An 18,986-nucleotide genomic window follows, 5' to 3' on the forward strand; every position below is an offset into this window, starting at 1 on the left:
CAAGAGCCCCCGGTATGTGAAGTTTATAGGGAGCAAGAGGCCCCCGGTATTTGAAGTTTATAGGGAGCAAGAGGCGCCTGGTATTTGAAGTTTATAGGGAGCAAGAGGCCCCCGGTATTTGAAGTTTATAGGAAGCAAGAGCCCCCGGTATGTGAAGTTTATAGGGAGCAAGAGGCCCCCGGTATTTGAAGTTTATAGGGAGCAAGAGGCGCCTGGTATTTGAAGTTTATAGGGAGCAAGAGGCCCCCGGTATTTGAAGTTTATAGGGAGCAAGAGGCTCCTGGTATTTGAAGTTTATAGGGAGCAAGAGGCCCCCGGTATTTGAAGTTTATAGGGAGCAAGAGGCCCCTGGTATTTGAAGTTATAGGGAGCAAGAGGCCCCTGGTATTTGAAGTTTATAGGGGGCCAGAGCCCCCGGTATGTGAAGTTTATAGGGAGCAAGAGGCCCCCGGTATTTGAAGTTTATAGGGAGCAAGAGGCGCCTGGTATTTGAAGTTTATAGGGAGCAAGAGGCCCCCGGTATTTGAAGTTTATAGGGAGCAAGAGGCTCCTGGTATTTGAAGTTTATAGGGAGCAAGAGGCCCCCGGTATTCGAAGTTTATAGGGAGCAAGAGGCCCCCGGTATTTGAAGTTTATAGGGAGCAAGAGGCTCCTGGTATTTGAAGTTTATAGGGAGCAAGAGGCCCCTGGTATTTGAAGTTATAGGGAGCAACAGGCCATCAGTATTTGAAATTATAAGGAGCAAGAGGTCCCGGTATTTGAAGTTTATTGGGAGCAAGCGGCCCACAGTATTTGAAGTTTATGGGGAGCAAGAGGCCTCCGATATTTGAAGTTTATGGGGAACAAAATGTCCCCGGTATTTGAAGTTTATAGGGGGCCAGAGGCCCCCGTTTTTTGAAGTTTATAGGGAGCAAGTGGTCCCCGGTATTTGACGTTTATAGGGAGCAAAAAGTCCCTGGTATTTGAAGTTTATAGGGAGCAAGAGGCCCCTGGTATTTGAAGTTTATAGGGAGCAAGAGGCCCCCGGTATTTGAAGTTATAGGGAGCAAGAGGTCCCCGGTATTTGAAGTTTATAGGGAGCAAGAGGCCCCCGGTATTTGAAGTTTTTGGGAGCAAGAGGCCCCCGGTATTTGAAGTTTATAGGGAGCAAGAGGCCCCCGGTATTTGAAGTTTATGGGGAGCAAGAGGCTCCTGGTATTTGAAGTTTATAGAGAGCAAGAGGCCTCTGGTTTTTGAAATTTCTAAGGAGGCTATAGTCCCCAGGTTTTTAATTATAATTTATTATCAATGTAATAAAATATAATATTTGATAAGTTAATAAATAACAATATGAAATTAATCATTAAAAAGTCAATACAGAAGTTCGTTATTTAATAGAAAAGAAATATCGTGATCTTTTATGATCAAAGTATTTTTTGTTAAAAGGTTTGTGAAATTGATTAGCCTTTGTGGAAGTCTGATCAGTGAGTATTTTTTTAAATTAGTTGCTATAAAACTGAAGTAATTTTAAAATGGGTAATTACATAGACAGAACAGATGGTTCATCGTCAACATTAGTGAAAAAAATGTGAAAATTTCCTGAAATGTCTGAGGCCTTTAGACAACTATATGGAGGTCTGAACAAAACATTGGGTGATGAAGAATTTATTAAGTGTTCCGAAATCTGTTCAATTAGTTAAATCAGCTCAGCAATTGATTTGACAACGTAACATGAGAGCGGGAATGAAGGAGTTAATTGGTCTATGGCGACAGTTTCGTGATGAGAGGAGCAAAGAGTCAGTTTTGAGCTCATGGTTGGATATTGCCACCAAATTGGGGATTGAATTAACTGCAAATGGTGCTCTGAAATCTGTTGAGATTCTTAAAAGTGAAATGCTCAAGCAAAACAATTACAGAAACAAAAGGAGAAGTCACAAGTGACTGGTAAATAAACAGAACTGCGTATTTCGATTGTTGGCCTTAGTTTTAATGAGAAAGACAATGATAATTCGGAATTAGATGTGTCGCGTTTTTATTATATTGTTATTTTTTTTAGGCTCCCATTTCAAACTCTTCCTTACAGGCTAATCAGTCTTTGGACTGTTTAACTTCGTTCTCAATAACTTTACTGCTGTAGTCCAGGAACAGCGACAAGATAATAATCTCGCTGCTGTATCTGCTGCATTGTTGTTTGTTGTACCTGTTGTACCTGTTGTATCTGTTCAGTTTGGCTTGTCTTGCTTTGTGGCTTTTTTGTTCATTTTGGTCACTGTTCTTTGTTTATGGAATATAGAGGGTGGCCGTTGTTCTTTCTTGATCTGTTAAAAGATAAGGCTGGCCAGCGGTAACAATTCTTCCACACTTGTTTAAGCAATGATGCCACAGCCAGGATTTATCAGACTAAACTCCCAAGCTAAAAACTGAGATATGGTGTATGTGTGTGTGAGCCGGAGAGAGAGAGAAAAAGAACTGTACAGCTAATAGAAAGTTGAACCTTTTGTGATTCGGTTTGAATATACATTTGTTTGTTAGTGATTGAATGTTTGTACTTTGTTCCCTGGAGCTTGACATCTGGGACTGTTTTGAATCTGATTTCTATTATGGAAATTTAACATGATTTATTTTAAGGTTAAGGATTTTTCAGTGATTATGAAATAAAATATTAACTCCTGTTCTTTTTACAGATCATGACTGCCTTACTGACAGTTTGTAACTAATCTCTTTTATCCTTACATAAAAGCAAACCTTATTTGATTTCAAGGCAGGTTAATCTGAAGGAAAACAACATTATAAACTTTTTTTGTGATTCAGACTCATTTGTATCCACTTAATTTTCAGACTGATGTGTTTCATTGGTGATTATGATGTTCTAGCCGCAGCTTTATTCAGGAAGTCCACTCCCTCAATAACAGTTGAAGTTTCAGTCCAACATTAGATTGTAATAAATAATCAAAGAAATCTCATGGTTAATATCTGTGTCCTTGGATTCGGCCATTATTCATGCATTAGATTTTTTTTAACTTGAATAGACAAATCCTTAAAGCAGCTCTGGTTATTTCACGACCCATAGCATTAAAATTGAGCGATGACTGGTCAGGACTACTTAAGAAATATAATTTTGGATTTAAATTAAGGATTAAACTGGGTAATTATAGTGGATTTCAAAGTTGGGACCTGTATGCATTTTACATTTTAAATATTACATACCAAATAAATGAATTTCCAATTGATGTATAATATATAAATATATATTTATAAATTATATAAGAAAATAAAATGTTGTATGTTACTCAGATGTATATTGTAAAAAATAATGACTATTGATATATTACCACAGAGGAGATCTGATCTCAAAAAAGACAATGAGAACTAAGCTCTGCTGATCCTCCAATGTCCACAAAAGTAATTGAAAACTTATTTTCCATAATCTTCTTCAACTGGATCCCCACTCAGTAATGCATAAAGTATGCTTGGTACCACTCCATCCAGTGCTCTCTCCAAAATTCAGACTGAATTCTATCCATATCATTAGGTGTCCCAAATGGATGAAAAAGGACTACTGCCTGACTTAAGCAGGCACTGCTGTCACCCAGCATTCCAACCTTTGGAAAATAGGGACCGCCAAACATATCGAGGAATAGGATGGTATATCAATCACTTTATTTTGTAGCATCACTGCCCAATTGTCATGGAGTTGGAAAGCTCCATAATGTCACAGCCATGTGATACAGTGACCAGGACAAGTGAATGAGACAAATCACCTATTTAATTATCCTCTTGCAGGTTTGATGAGCTGAAAATCCAAATCTTAAAACGAGCTTTCAGATTCTGACAATCAAGATTCCAAAATGTGTAGTTCGGAACAGGCTTTAAAGTTATACAAGCAAAACTTGATAAATGCGTTAAGTGAGGTTAAAATGAAAAAAAAAGGGGCAAGGAGATCAACTACAGAAGGGAAGAGAATGATGCAATAAGAAGGATAAAACAGCAGAGTACAGTTTTTAAATGTATTAGTCACTTGTTGGGTTTCCACCCTGAATTACAGAAAATTGTTATATTTATTATTATAAATATTTATTATTGTAATAACCCAAATCAGAATTAATTGGTAGGTTTCCTTCACACATTGTTAGTGACCTGTCATATTGATTCATGGTTTTTTAAAATATGACTGCATTAATTCATTCCTGATTAAGTGCTATTGCCCCAAACGTCAATTTTCCTGCTTTTACCGTGCATTAATTCGTTGTTAATTTAGGATGAAAAGCTGCACTTCTGGCCAGTTGACGAAATGGGGCATATGATTGCGAATAGGGATAGATATATATTTATGTCAGATGACACTCCCAAAGGCTGGGGAGGTGACTGTGAATGGGTGTATATATGTATAAAAAATTAGAAATGACATGAGAAAACAATGTAAGGCCACTAAGGTTGAGGAATATATAAACAAGGTTAAAGCAACAATACCGTAAAATAAAAAAAACTTAGGCTAGGGATTCTGAGTAGAATCTATGTCTGGCATACCGAACCTTTTTGAGAATTGGGATTTTGTTCCTGTATACATGCTGAGCCCTGTGGCTATGTAGTTGGCACTGCTGCTTTGCGGTGCTAGGGTCCTGGGTTTAATACCAGCCTTGGATGGCTGTCTGTGTGGAGTTTGCACATTCTCCCTGTGTCTGTATGGGTTTCATCTGGGTGCTCCGGTTTCTTCCCACAATCCAAAGATGTGAAGGTCAGGTGAATTGGCCATGCTAAATTACCCATAGTGTTAGGTCAATTAGTCAGAGTAAAATGGGTCTGGGTGGGTTATTCTTCGGAGGATTGATGTGGACTTGTTGGGCCTTTTACCACACTGTAGAGAATCTAATCATCTCCTGATTTTTCCCAGCTTTAATTTAAACCATCTACTTGTTGAAACTTTTCCTTCTTTTGAAAATGAAGCATCCAGACATCATAGCCGATTTCATGGGAATGAATGACTTGCGCCATCCTAAACCGGGTCCCATCCCGGGGACGAGAGTTATGTTAATGAAGCATGCCCCTGACTGCAAGATCAAACCGGCCAGATTTGTTCAATATGTCCAAGTGTGATACGAATGCAAATGCAGTAAAATTCTAGGAGTAGCCTGAATACGAATGGCATGTGTTACAAGACTGAAAGATGCGCTTATCTGTCTGATAGAAGTGACAAATAACTGAACAATAATCAAGAAGCTGAATTGCCTTTATTTAACCCTATACTTTTGCAATGTTTTCTGGCAGGAATCACTGACATGATCCAGACCAACAGTACAAACCAATCCTGGAATTTCCAGTCCCAAATGAGGTGAGCAGTGGTTTTCTATTGGGAAGGTCAGAACCGGACTGAACCATGATGCAAGTTACAGGTAAAAGAAATTAAATTCAGCATCCCCGCAATCCCAAATGCTGTATGCCCAGTCCTGAGAGGGTTAATTGGAACCAGGATATCCACTGTGGGCAGAACGTACCTCATGTATCTACCCGATGACCACTGCTAGATAACCTTTTCCCGAGGGGATCCTGAAAATGGGGACAGGCAGGCCCCAGCATATCACCTTTGAGAGTGGCAACAAGACATAAAAATAAAAAATCCAGGGGCAAATGCCTGGCCCTTACTTTAACTGTTGAAATGTGGTCAATGGGAAGTAATGTGTCTTTAATGGTAGCTCGGAGCTGACGTTGGGAATCGACAAGTTTTCATCCTATCAAAAGGAAAATCTACTAATATACATTGACTCTTCATTATACTTTTAGTATGATCCATGATTTTGGAGCCTTGTGGGAACATTGAAGATTTTTAACCCCTAAGTCGGGGTGGAGGGGGGGTGGGGGGAGGGGGGGGGGGGGGGGGGGGGTGGCAGCGTTACAATGATGCTATTTTGTCCAATCAATCTTGACAGTCATCAAGATATCTGGCTCATGCTGATGAAACTGATACAGTTTCTAAAGTAATGGGCAAGTATACACAGCTGCCAAGCAGACAGCCATAAACCCCAAACTTCTGATCCCATTGGGTCGTCAGCAAAACCTGTTTAGACACAGTATAAGGACGGGTATGCCAGACCTGGGTCAGTGCAAAAATCACAGGGGAATGATACTGTCTGTTCAGTGCCAATTCACAATGTAGAAGTTGATTTCTCCATTGCTGATTGACTGTTCTCATACGGGTTTAGTGTTTGGGTTGTTTTCAATATTGTTTTGAAATTTGAAAGTAATTTGTAAATTTCCACTTCTGAAATAATTACAGGTGCTTTATACTACAATATACTACTGACTGAATTATCAAGTGATTTGATTTAATATGTGGACGTTAACCCTTAATATCTTTGCTTTGTGAATGGAGCTTGTAAGAAAACACACTGGTTGATTTGATTTACTTTTGGATTGGGTTGTTAGATCCACGAAGGAGTGTCTGGCTGAGTTATTATCTTCATGTAGATATTTAATACTGAACAGTGATGGTTTATAATTTTAAGATTGCACCGATATCTAAATTCTCGGGTTAGCTCAATATTTGAAAGATTTCAGTGTAGTTTGAAAACTTTGTATCATGTTCCATAATTTGGGGACAGCATTGCCCTTCAGCCAATATTTATTACCAACTTTTCTGCTCAAAATCATCACCAGATTTCTACATTTAATTCTAATTACTTTTTACAAAAGCTGTAGATCGGGCCATTTAATTGGGCACAATGTTAATTTTTTTAAAAAAAGAGAGAATACAATATATTGCAGAACTAATCTAAATTTTAGATAATATAGATTTTTTTAGTAGCAAAACTTCAAAGAGTATTACACTTGCCAGCATTGGTGCACAAGGAGGGACAGTTTACCTGCGTGATCCTGAGCAAACACAGACTGTGTACCAACTATGACAGGAAGATGTCCTTGTGTGTTGAAAGACTAAATGTTGCCAAGAATGACTTTTGCAGTGGTCAACGGCTTAAAAAATTAACAGTTCATTTACAGAACAAGTCTAAATGGTCTTTACTATGTAAAGGTGTTGTGTGCCAGTTTGATTACATTTGTACCATGGGCATCCCTGATAAGCCATTTCCCCTTTCAGATAGATCACGTCGAGAAAGAGACAAAGGGGGGATGTTTCTAGAAACCCATAATAACATTTTTGGAGAGGATGAAATAATTTGTTATGCCCTTATTTCAGTAAGAGACCCCCGACCTCTTTTATCCTTCCAAATCCTAACATGGGGGTATGGAATAGTACCAAAGTATTTACAGGACGTAAGGGAATGCTACTGTCTGTTCAGTGCAAATTCACAATCTTTTTAGTTATTACCTAACCCCACCTGCTACTTGTTTATGGACTTCCTCCAATAAATCCACAATATCCTATTCAAATTACGACAAGGGTAAGGAATGGGGGTGCGTTTATGTAAGAGTGCCTAATTTTTTTTTCTGTGCTATGATTAAACGTATTAGTCACCACTGATTTTCTGAAGGACCTTGCATCTCATTTGTATGCCTTAATGAAAAATGAATCACTAATATCACTGGAGTTCAAACTCTATGTGGAGAGGGTAACAATACCCACCTTCATTATGATACCCCTAATGGCACTAATATTTTCCCAGTTTTGGGAGGGGTAGAACCATTTTGAGATGTTGACCATGTTTCTTATCAAGAAACCACCTCATGAGTAGTGAATGATTTTCACCGTCAGCACCCAGGGCCAAATTATGTAATCATGGATTATCCACATACCCCACGAAGTCACCAAGATAGGCCCGCTTCTTACTGGGAAGGACCCTCTATTGCCTATGCTAAACCTAGATTATTTTTTTCAGTTATAATAAGGCATCTAACTACCCTGTCCTGAATAGAGCAAGTAGTCCTCATGCCGTAGCTGTAGGAACACTACTTCCAACTCCTGTTCCCGGTCCAATTACCTGGCAATGACATCATAATTTCCCTTTTAAACAGACAGCTTCTCCTGGCTTCTGTGCAGAATGGAAGAATCCAAAGACCATATCAAGAGGTAAAACACACTCATTGGCAAATGCAGCTCTCAGTGTGCTTTCATTAGGAGAGTCCTTAAGAATTATTAGTCTTCAAGACCATAATTATCTCATTGGTGGACTCACAATTCTGGGGAATTGCTGCCTTATTAGAAAATAGGGACATGCTTTCACAATTGCGCCTATTTGCCCAACAAAACCGATTATATATTTTCGAAGGAGGGTGGATTTTGCGCTATTGTTGAAGGAAAATGCATTTTGAGTGTCACTGATCTTTTCGAATACATTACCAGACATATTGATAATATTCGCACTTTTGTCACCCAAATGAATGAAGGTGCGAGATGGGAAGATTGGGGTTTTGGCTCATGGTACAACAGATTAATTAATATGATATTGTATGGTGCTATTGTTTAAAATGGTCTTTTGTTGATATTGCAATAGTTAAGCGTATTACTGCTAAAATATTTTTATTAATATTAATAATATATTATTAATATTAATATTCTATTGACAATATTGGTTCCATCCAGAAAATTGCTTCTTCTTTCCTTAAATCATGATGAGGAAACATCATTGGCTGCCCTTGGTTCCCCTTCGGAGGAAGATGAAGTATTGCAGTCTTTTGCTGCCATTGAATTGGATTAATTTGATCCATGCCTCCTTTATGGTGTGGTCATAGAATGACCAAAGAAGGAGGGGGGTGGGGGGAAGGTGAGGATCTAAACTTTAACTTTAGGCAACAAAAATATTTTGTTTTTTTTTGTAACGAAATGGTTTCTCAATTAAAAAGAATACTATAAAATGGTCTGTGAACCATACTGTTGAACATACTGCTGATTTACATAATTAAATTGCAGTTCAAAGATAAGAGGACAATAGAGTTTTCAGAAGATGCCATGTACAAACTTTGAACTTGTCCCCCTGCACAGCAAGATCCCGATCATTAAATAAATATCAAGTAAATCAAATATCCCAACATTGACCCCTGACAATATGGGGGGATCCTCTCCGCAGTTTCGAGTCACACTGGGCACCAACCGAACCCAATTCAATTCCTTCGCTGTACAATACCATCTCTGGAAGGACAGGAGCACACGCCCTTGAGGATCAGGTGGATTCTGGGTGGGTGAGATAAGAAGCAACATATTTGTGGTTGAATATTAATTATTTCCCACACCATCAGGACAGAATTAACGTGAGCTTCCTGCTATTGAGCAAACAGATTGTACAAGCTCAAACCCTGAGACCATGCTGCCCAGCTGGTTCAACTGGTCTCTGAGGAAAGGCACCTTTACCTCAGTGCGACACCATAACTCATTCTCTGTTGTTATAAATAAACACAACATTGCTCTGGGTAATCGCTCTTCCTGATATTTGGCAAATTAATCCTCGGGCAAAAAATTAAACAGGAGCCACAGAGAATTTCTGAAATGTTCACCATTCAAACACATCTCCCTATTGCAATAGCTGCTGGAAATCTTTGTTTTACCCTGAGCACTCAGTACTCTGACAGTACAGAGACTCACACACGTCTATAACATGATTTGGACAGCCATTTGATGAAGGAGCAGCACTCATAAAGCTAGTGCTTCCAATTAAACCTGTTGGACGAGAACTGGTGTTGTGTGATTTGTAACGTCTATACTATTTCACCAGCTCAGAATACACCAAAAAAACCTTCACAAACAAATTAGCAATATACCTGCACAGCTCTGAACCAGTATCGACAGCACAGACCCTCTGACAGTGCGGCACTCCCTCAGCACTGACCCCCGATAGTGCGGTACTCGCTCAGCGCTGACTCCCCTGGCAGTGTGGCACTCGCACAGTGCTGACCCTCTGAAAGTGCGGCAATCCCTCAGCACTGACCCTCTGACAATATGGCACTCCCTCAGCACTGACTCTCCGAGACTGCAGTACTCCCTCAGCACTCACCCTCTGACAGTGAGGCGTGCACTCAATTCTGACCCTCTGACAGTTTGGCACTCCCTCGGCACTGGCCCTCCCACAGTATGGTCTATCTGTATCCCAGTGCTGCTCCTCTTCCAGGCCTATTGTGGTTGCTCCATCACTCATAGCCTCGGATTAAAAATTGAGGTAAACAATGAGGCTGGAGGTAGAGGCTGGTTTTTAGAACCTCCACCCCCTGTCAGATGTACCGGGTATATCTCTGTCAAAACATGAACACAACCTGCTGCCTCTGAATGCAATGAGTGTTTGGGGATTGGTTGCTGCTATCTCCTGAACAGTTTGTGAGAGGTGGGAATAGATGGTTCCCCTTGGAACTCAGTGGGAGATTGACATTGAATCATCATTGTTTCTATAAAGCCAAGACTCACTATTTCTCTTGCTCTCAATCATGGAACGGGTAATAAAATGTGTGTGCTTTCCGTATTTACTAACATTGTGAGCATAATTAGCATGAAAACACCAATGTGATTAATTAGAGTAAGGGGTGTCAATTTCCACAGCATGACTTGAGATGGTCATCATGGAACAAGGGTCACTAGACCCGAAATGTTAACTCTGTCTCTCTCTGTAGTAGCTACCAGAACTGCCGAGTTTCTCCAGCACCTTCTGATTGTTTCAGATCTCCTAACTCTCCAGATCTTTATTTTATTGCAGACGATCCAGATCATATCAGCCAAAGAGCTGTCTAATTTATTGCTTCACATTCCTCAGTTCCACCATGAACTGGTATTGGGAATTGAGAAGGTGTTTACTGGGAAAAGGTTTGCAGGGCTTGTGGAAAAGGAACAGTGTGCGGTACAGGACTAATTCATTGTTGTAAAGAGCCATCAGAGGCAGGATGGTAGAATAGCCTTTATAAATCTAATCCAATCCAATCTTTGTTCCACACCAATCCAGTGGTGTCTCAGTTTGTGAAATTCCAGGGAGTTCACAGCAGTGAAACAAAGATTGGATTGAATATATCCCTGGTGGTGGGATACACCTCCTCCCACCCTGCCCCCTGTAAAAACGCCATCCCATATTTCCAATTCCTTCATCTCCGCCGCATCTGCTCCCAGGAGGACCAGTTCCAAAACCATACAACCCAGATGGCCTCCATCTTCAAGGACCGCAATTTCCCACCAGACGTAGTCGACGATGCCCTCCACTGCATCTCTTCCACTTCCCGCTCCTCCACCCTTGAGCCCCGCCCCTCCAACCGCCACCAGGACAGAACCCCACTGGTCCTCACCTACCACCCCACCAACCTCCACATACAACGTATCATCCACCGTCATTTCCGCCACCTCCAAACGGACCCCACCACCACGGATATATTTCCCTCCCCTCCCCTATCAGTGTTCCGAAAAGACCACTCCCTCCGTGACTCCCTCGTCAGGTCCACACACCCCACTAACCCAACCTCCACTCCCGGCACCTTCCCCTGCAACCACAAGAAATGCAAAACTTGCGCCCACACCTCCCCCCTTACTTCCCTCCAAGGCCCCAAGGGACACTCCCATATCTGCCACAAATTCACCTGCACCTCCACACACATAATCTATTGCACCCGATGTGGCCTCCTCTATATTGGGGAGACAGGCCGCCTACTTGCGGAACGTTTCAGAGAACACCTCTGGGACACCCGGACCAACCAACCCAACCACCCCGTAGCCCAACACTTTAACTCCCCCTCCCACTCCACCAAGGACATGCAGGTCCTTGGACACCTCCATTGCCAGATCATGGCAACACGACGGTTGGAGGAAGAGCGCCTCATCTTCTGCCTGGGAACCCTCAAACCACAAGGGATGAACTCAGATTTCTCCAGTTTCCTCATTTCCCCTCACCCCAACTTGTCTCAGTCAAATCCCTTGAACTCAGCACCACCTTCCTAACCTGCAATCTTCTTCCTGACCTCTCTGCCACCACCTCACTCCGGCCTATCACCCTCACCTTGACCTCCCTCCAATTATCGTAAGTCCAACGCTCCTCCCCAAGTCCCTCTTCCCTACCTTTTATCACAGACGCACACACAGACACCCATACACACCCTTATAGACACACACACTCCCACACTCACACATGCACCCCCTCACAGACTTAAGACACTTTGCACTCACTACACGCACACACCACTTTCTCACACTCGCAACCCCCACCCCAGACAGACACACACACACGCAAACAGACAAAGACCCACATGCACACATATATTTTGTGGAGTGAATTTGTACTTGCAGAGTTCCATTGCACTTTGCTCAAAAACTGCATACATTCATGTAGAACTCTGAGCTCAAAAACTGCATGAATTTATGTAAAACTCTGTTATCTCACTTTTTAGATTAGAATCAATCTAAACATCAGGTCATAGACAGAGAACACAGGGGGCTAACACCTTCAACATATTGTCTAGCAATCACCATTGTTAACAGCTAACCCGAGAGTGCAACTTTAAAAAAAAGGTTTTGTGATTTACACATGAAAGAAGTGAAACTATCACTGTATTCTAACAGATGAAAGGCTTAACAGACAATCAATTTTTCGATGTATAATTTCAGTTACATCACACTGCAAATTTTTGCTATAAATTCTGTATTACGATAGAGCCCTTCACTATCACCTGATGAAGGAGCGTCGCTCCGAAAGCTAGTGTGCTTCCAATTAAAAGGTAGTGATCTCAGGATTTCTACCAGTGCCATCTGCTAGCCAGTGTGGAAATGAAAAAATAGGCAGGATGAACATGTGGCTGAAGGGATGGTGTAGGAGAGAGGGGTTCAAATTTGTTGGACAGTGAGACCGGTTCTGGGGAAGGTGGGACTATTACAAATTGAATGGTCTACATCTGAACCAGACTGGAACCAATGTCCTTGGGGGAGTTTTTGCTACTGCTGTTTTGGAGGTTTTAAACTAATGTGGCAGGGGGCTGGGAACCAGAAGAAAAATCAAATAGGCAGCGAGGTGGAAACTGGAAACTGTAAGAATCGTGAAGACAGCATTAATAAAGGGAAGAGTAGGCAGAGAGCAGATGAACGCAAAAGAAATGGTCGCCTGAAATGCATCTACTTTAATGCAAGGATATAGTGTGTAAGGCAGATGAATTTAGGGCTTGGATTGGTGCCTGGGAGAATGGCTTTATTGTGATCACAGAGACTTGTTTGAAGGAAGGGATGATTGGCAACTAAATGTTCCAGGATATAGACGCTTCAGTAAGGACAGGGAGGGAAGTGAAAGGTAGGGAAGGAGTTGCATTGCTGGTCAGGGACGATACCACAGCTGTGCTAAAGGAGGACACTATGGAGGTCTTGGGTAGTGAGGCATTATGGGTGGAGCTGAGAAATAAGAAGGGTGCAGTTACATTGTTTGGGCTGTATTCCAGGCCTCGCAACAGTGAGCAAGAGGTAGAAGAACAAATAGGTAAACAGATTATGGAAAGATCTAGAGGCAATACCGTAGTGGTGATGGGAGATTTTAATTTTCCCAACATTGACTGGGATACACTTAGCATCAGAGGTCTGGTTAGGGTAGAATTTGTCAGAAAAGTCCAGGAGAGTTTTCTAGAGCAGTATGCCAATAGTTTGATGAGGGAAGGGGCAATATTGGTTTTTAACTGGGGAATGAGCCAGGACAGGTGGTAGAAGTTGTGATGGGGGATTTCTTTGGCAACAGTGACCACAATTCTGTAAGTTTTAGAATATTCGTAGATAAAGATGAGAGTGATCCAAATGGAAGAGTAAAAAACTGGGCCAAAGCCAATTATATCAAAATTAGATAGGAGCTCAGAAATGTGGATTGGACACAGCTATTTGAAGGGAAGTCCACATTTGATATCTGGGAGGCTTTCAAAGATAGGTTAAAGATAGTGCAGGATAGGCATGTCCCGTTGAAGGCAAAGGATAGGAAAGGCAAGATTCGTGAACCAAGGGTGACACAAAAAGTTGTACGATTAGCCAAGAGAAAAAGAGAAGCATACATAAGGTCTAGGCAGCTAAGAACAGAACGGGAATATCGGAAGTGTAGGACAAGTCTTAAATGAGGAATCAAGCGGGCGAAAAAGGGTCATGAAATAACTTTAGTGAGGAGAGTTGAGGATAATCCCAAAGCATTTTATTCTTATAGAAGAAGTAAGTGGGTAACTAGAGAAAGGATTGGTCCACCAAAGGATAATGAAGGAAGGCTGTGTGTCGAACCTAATAGAATGGGTGAGATTCTGAATGATTACTTTGCATCAGTGTTCACTGAGGAGAGGAACATGATGAATCTTGAGATGAGAGATAGACGTTTTATTAGTATGGATCATGTTGACATAATTGGTAAGATGTGCTGGGCTGGCTAGAGGTTATTAAGATGGATAAATCCCCAGGACAGGATGGGATCTATCCCAGGTTGCTGAGGGAGGCAAAAGAGAAAATAGCTTGGGCCCCTGACAGATATCTTTTTGGCATTCTTAAACACAGGTGATGTGCTAGAGGGCTGGAAGGTTGCTCATGTTGTCCCCCTGTACAAGAAGGGTACTAGGGATATTCCGGGTAACTACAGACCAGTGAGCCTGACATCGGTGGTGGGAAAGTTTCTGGAGAAGGTACAGAGGGATAGGATCTATTTGTAGTTAGAAAAGAATGGGCTTATCAGTGATAGGCAACATGGTTTTGTGCAGGGGAGAGCGTGCCTTACCAACTTAATAGAGTTTTTTGAGGAAATGACCAAGTCAATAGATGAAGGAAGGTCTGTGGATGTCATATACTTGGACTTTAGTAAGGTGTTTGATAAGGTTCCCCATGGTAAACTAATAGAGAAAGTGAAGTCACATGGTGTGCAGGATGTTCTAGCCAGGTCGATAAAGAACTGGTTGAGCAACAGGAGACAGAGAGTAGTAGTTGAAGGGAGTTTCTCAAAATGGAGAAAGGTGACCAGTGGTGTTCCGCAGGGATCAGTGCTGGGGCCACTAATGTTTGTGATTTACATAAATGATCTGGAAGAGGGCACTGTTGGTATGATCAGTAAGTTTGCAGATGACACGAAGATTGGTGGAGTAGCAGAAAGCATAAGGGACTGTCAAAGGATACAGGAGAATATAGATAGAGTTGGGTGGAAAAGTGGCAGACAGATTTCAATCCAGACAAATGTGAGATGATGCATTTAGGCAAGACTACTTCTAGAGCGAATTATACAATGAACGGAAGAGCCTTGGGAAAAGTTGATGGGCAGAGAAATCTGGGAGTTCAGGTCCATTGTACCCTGAAGGTTGCTGCACAGTGGACAGTGTGGTCAAGAAGTCATATGGTCTGCTTGCCTTCATTGGGTAGGGTATTGAGTATAAGAGTTAGCAGGTCATGTTAAAATTGTACAAGACATTGGTTTGGCCACAGTTAGAATACTGTGTACAGTTCTGGGTGCCACATTACCAAAAGGATGTGGACACTTTGGAGAGGGTGCAGAGAAGGTTTACGCGGATGTTACCTGGTGTGGAAGGTGCTAGCTATGAAGAGCGGTTGAGTAGGTTAGGTTTGTTTTCACTAGAAAAAAGGAAATTGAGGGGGAACTTGATTGAGGTTTACAAAATCATGAAGGTATAGACAGGGTGAATAGAGACAAGCTTTTCCCCAGTGTGAGAGACTCAATAACGAGAGGTCAAGCATTCAAGGTGAGAGGTGAACCGTTTAAAGGGATATAAGCGGCAAGTACTTTACATAGAGGGCAGTGGGCGTCTGGAACGAGTTGCCAGCAAGTACTTTACATAAAGGCAGGCTTGGTGGATTCAGTTCAGATGCATCTGCATAAATGCATGAGTAGGTGGGGAGCAGAGGGATACAGTTGCTTCGGAATTGGGCGGCAGGTTTAGACAATAGATTTGGATCGGCTCAGGCTTGGAGGCCCGAAGGGCCTGTTCCTGGGCTGTACATTTTCTTTGTTCTTTGTTATTCTTTGTGTAAGCGTGTGTACGTGTGCGTGTGTGTATCTGAGTGTATGTGTGTGAGAACATATATCTGAGTGCATGTGTGTGTCTGAGATCATATATCTCTGTGTGTGAGTGTGTAATTGTCCTTGCCCGTGTGCGTCTCAATGTGTATGTGTCTGGGTTGGTGTATTTATGTGTATGTGTGTGAATGTGTTGTGTGCATGTGTACCTGTGTGTGAGTGCATGGGTTTCTGTGTCTGTGTGAGAATGTGTCTGTGTTTGAGTGTGTATATGTAAGTGTGTCTGAGTGTGTGCCTGTGTGTACGTGTTTGTGGCTGTGCATGTTTCTCAATGTGTGTGTGAGTGAGAGAACCTTTGTGTCTGTGTTCATTCTGTGTGTGAGTGTGAGTTTATGTGACATTTTGTGTATAAAACATAGAACAGTATAGCGCAGGAACGGGCCCTTAGACCCACTATGTTGTCTGACATGTCACCAAATTAAACTAATCTTTTCTGCCTGCAGATGGTCCATATCCCTCCATTGCTTGCGTACTCATGTGCCTATCTAAAAGTCCCTTAAATGCCCTTATCTTATCTGCCTCCACCACCACCCCAGCAGTACCACTCACACTCCTACCTCTCTCTGTGCAAAAAACTTTCCCCTCTACTGTTAAATGCATGACCCTTAGCATTAGACATTTCAAATCTGGGAAAAAGATTCTGACCATCAGCACTACGTATGCCGCTCATAACTTGATAAACTTCGATCAAGACTCCCCTCACCCTCCACCGTTACAGGGAACACAACCCAAAGCTTTTTCTCGTCTCTCTGTGTAGTTCATACATTCTCACTGAGGCATCCTGGTAAACCTCTTCTGCACCCTCTCCAACGCCTCCATGTCCTTCCTGTAATGTGGCAAACAGAAATGAACACAATACTCTACATGTGGCTGAACCAAAGTGGGATAAAACTGCAACATGACATCCTGACTGTTGAACTCAATTCTCCGAACAATAAAGGCAAGATGCCATAAGCCTTCTTTACCAACCAATATGTGTATATGTGTGTTAGAGAGCATATATATGTGTGTGTGTGTATGTGTCTGTGTGTGTGTGTGTGTATCTGTGTGTCTGTGTGTGCGTGTTGCCATGTAGATGTCCACATTTGTAGACATATGTTTTTGAAAATGCACACCATTACGTTCCATGCTGATGTTTGACTCAGTGAACATGTCTATATTTATAGGTAAAGCACACAGAAAGTGAAGATTATTGGGAAGCCACAGGATTGTGAATCCTTTGAAAACGGCAGAGCATCACTAAAAAATCAATAAGGGTGAAGAAGATGAAATCTGAGAGTCAGCTAGCTCGTTATACAAAAGCAGATTGGAAAGAGCTTTTTGTAGATATTTACAAAAGAAGGAACAGGCAAGAGTGGACATTGGATCAGTGGAAACTGAGACTGGGGAAGTAGAAATGGGGAACAAAGAAACAGAGAGGGAATTGAGCAGATGCTTTGCATCAGTTTTCATGGTGGAAGATACCAACAGCATGCCATGCTAGTGGCAGAGGTGAGGGTGGTGGCCAACACTAAGGAGAATGTCCTGGGGAATCTAAAACGTCTGAAGGTGGATAGATCACCCAGACCACACGGATTACACCAGGGGATAGCTGAGGAGATTGTGGAGCTATTGATGGTGATCTTTCAGGAATCACTGAGATCAGGGAGGGTCCCAGGGATCTGGAAAATGGCTAATGTAACATTCCTGTTGAAGCAAGGTGGGAGACAGAAGCCAGGAAACTATAGTTCGGTTAGCCTGACCTCGGTCATTGGTAAGATTTCCGAGTGCATTATTAAAGATGAGATTGCAGAGTGCATGGTAAAATCGGACTGAGTCAGCATGGCTTCATCGGGGTGAGGGGGACATGCCTGACAAGTCTGTTTTAATACTTTGAGGAGGGAACAAGTAAGTGAGGCAAAGGAGAGCCAGTCGGTGTTATCTATTTGAATTTCCAGAAGATATTTGACAGGGTGCCATATAGGAGGCTGCTAAATCAGATAAGAGCCCATGGTGTTAGGGGCAATGTACTGGCATGGATAGAGGATTGGCTGCTGGAAGGTGGTAGAGAGTGGGGATAAAGGAGTCTTTTTTCAGGAAGGCATGGAGTGACTAGTGAAGTCCTATAGGGGTCAGTGTCGGGACCACAACTGTTCACATTATGCATTAACAATCTGGGCGAAAGGGTATTGTCACTAAGTTTGTGGATGACACAGAGATAGGTGGAGGGACAGATGCTATCGAGGATGTGGGGAGGCTGCAGAAGGACTTGGACAGACTGGGAGAGTGGGCAAAGAAGTGGCAGATGGAATACACTGTGGGAAAGTGTGAAGTTATGCACTTTGGAAGAATAGAGGTATAGACGATATTCTAAAAGGGGAAAAGCTTTAGAAACAAGAAGCAAAAAGGATCTTATGAGTCTGAGTTCAGGACTTTCTAGAGGTTGTATCTCTGAGTTCTCCAGGGCCCAATCATCTTCAGCTGCTTCATCAATGACATTCCCCCCAACTTAAGGTCAGAAGTGGGAATGCTCACTGATGATTGTTCAATGTTCAGCACCATTCGCTACACCTCAGATACTGATGGAGTCCATGTTCAAAGGCAGCAAGCCCTGGACAATATCCAGGCTTGGGCTGACATGTGGCAAGTAATATTTGCCACAGACACGTGCCAGGAAATGACCATCTCCGATAAGAAAAATCATCCCTTGACATTCAATAGTGCTACCTTTAGATTGTCCCTCAATACCAACATCCTGAGATTCACCATTGATGAGAAACTTAACTGGACTCACCACAGAAACACAGTCGCTACAATATCAGGCCAGAGACTGGGAATACTGCATTAAGGAACTCACCTCCTGACTCCCCAAAGCCTGTCCATCATCAACAAGGCACAAGTCTGGAGTTTGCTGGAAGATTTCATGAGTTGTCAATAAGAGATGGTGTAACACATGGGACTCTGGGGAAGCTGATGTGTAAGTTGACCGTGAACATGGGATGTCAGCAGAGTAGTATCTGAGAACCCTTTGTGAGATTTCTCAGCTGACACTCCGTGGAAGGGCAGCTGACTTGTTTGCTGCATTCGATGGAGGTT

The 18,986-nt window shown here is 42.2% G+C and overlaps 1 long non-coding RNA gene across 1 annotated transcript in view; it reads left to right on the forward strand.

The window, feature by feature from the left end:
- Positions 1-18,986, forward strand: part of LOC148139987 (uncharacterized) — a 207,227-nt gene that overhangs the window by 139,436 nt on the left and 48,805 nt on the right. Inside the window, exon 2 of the long non-coding RNA XR_015752990.1 lies at positions 5,245-5,308. This is a non-coding gene — a long non-coding RNA (uncharacterized LOC148139987). The remainder of the gene's footprint in view (positions 1-5,244; positions 5,309-18,986) is intronic.

This window comes from Chiloscyllium plagiosum, unplaced genomic scaffold (genome assembly GCF_037043375.1).
Source record: "Chiloscyllium plagiosum isolate Xiang-an unplaced genomic scaffold, Cpla_swu_hap1 HiC_scaffold_35, whole genome shotgun sequence".
NCBI lineage: Eukaryota > Metazoa > Chordata > Chondrichthyes > Orectolobiformes > Hemiscylliidae > Chiloscyllium > Chiloscyllium plagiosum.